The sequence below is a fragment of the Myotis brandtii genome, unplaced genomic scaffold (assembly GCF_000412655.1).
Source record: "Myotis brandtii unplaced genomic scaffold, ASM41265v1 scaffold583, whole genome shotgun sequence".
Taxonomy (NCBI): Eukaryota; Metazoa; Chordata; class Mammalia; order Chiroptera; family Vespertilionidae; genus Myotis; species Myotis brandtii.
In genome coordinates this window covers 560092-561865 of record NW_005370191.1, presented here as the reverse complement: position 1 = coordinate 561865, position 1774 = coordinate 560092, and positions in this window count along the sequence as shown.

Below are 1774 nucleotides of genomic sequence, written 5' to 3'. Positions count from 1 at the left end.
TTCTCTCTCATTGATGTTTCTAACTCTCTATCCCTCTCCCTTCCTCTCTGTAAAAAATCAATAAAATATATTTAAAAAAATAAAAATTTTGGCTCTCAAAAGAAATTTCAATCATTGTACTGTTGATATTTGGCTCTGTTGACTAATGAGTTTGCCGACCACTGGTCTAAGAGGCTGGAGCTTCACATGGAGAAGAGTAGAGAGTCCAGGTGCCATGTCCATGTCATACAACTCCCAACAATAAGTGCAGACCCCAGACCACAATGTCCAGACAATGGGCACAGCCTGCTAGACCGAGCTACCAAGTGAAACACTCAGAAGGGCATTTTGCACATCAATCAACTATTTCCCAGCGGCTGCTGTCATAGGGGTTCCAACTAAATCTCATATTGGAACTAAATCCTCCAAACAACTGTCAATTTGGCCTTTGGGCTGAGCTTGGCTGATGGGGGGCAGGCTCAGACCCTGGCCAGTGCTGGAGCTCCCTAGTAGTAATCAAGTCTCAAAACAGGATGAGCTCAAGCCCAGGCCCCAAGAGCAGGAGGCCTGTCCCTTCCAGTTCCCGCCTCCAGGTCCTAGTTCTTGACTGAGAAATATGCCCCAGGGCTGCCCTGGTGCTGTGATAATGGTCATTTATTGGAAACAGAAATAGGACAGAGTTGGAAGGTATATCTATCAAGGGGCAGCTTGTCAAAAACCTAGGTGCCATCTTAGCATATTAAGGGAGCAACAGGGAGAAGGGTCCATTGAGTGGTCAGAGGGAGAAGGGTACCCATCTTTGAGTCCCACAGACCTGGCTTTGAATCTCAGCTACTGACCCTGACCTTGGCCACGTCATTTAATCTTTTCAAGCTTTAGTTCCCCCCGGTAACATGAGGCTACCTACTTCAGAATTGTGTGTTGTTGTTTTTTTACTTGTTATTGAAATACAACACAGACAAGTGCACAAATCATATGACAGAGCTTGAGTTTTTCCCAACTGAACACAAACAGGGTTATTTTGGGAAGTGAATATGATGCATACAAGCTCATGGGACAGCAGCACAAAGGTCTTTGTGTTAAGGTTGAGGAAAAGTGTCATCCACTGGCTTCCCACCACTCTCTACTCTGAATTTCCCTGCTGGGTGGGTGCTCACTCACCCACAATGCAGCTGGGAGAAAATATTTGAAAGCCTTTTTGGAGCAAGGAGAAAGGCCAGCTCTGCAGAGGGCTGAGGTAGGGAGGAGCCCTCAGAACAGAGAGTGGAGTCGACCCAGCAGGCCAGAGGAAATTAGGACAGGTTATGTATCACTGCAACTGTTTTGGGAGCTCCAGACCAGACAATGAGAATCCTGCTAGAGTTGGACTTGAGCCCTGTGCCATCTCTATTCACCGGCCACCTATGCAGACCCTAATGTGCTTTGGGACTCCAGCCATAACTTCTCAGAGGTGGGCTCCTCTCCAGTCCTTCTCCTGGTCCTTCCTCCCGAGCCTCACCCCTGTGGGTCCTTTCCACCTACTCATCCCTCTGGCTCTGAAAAGTCATCTTACCTCACCTGTATATCCAATGAGCTCTGTCTCCTGAACTGTCTGCTGCTCCCAGAGGTTATCATTGCCCAGTTACACACTGGAGACGCTAGAATCACCTTTGCCTCCTTCCTCTCTCCCCACCTTCCAGAATCCCACTCAGACTTCCCGGTCTCTTCTGTTTTCCTTCTAAGCCATTTCTAGCTTCCTCCTTCCCAACCCTCTCAGGGATTCCCTCTGGGACCATTCATCAGAGATCAGAGGTCT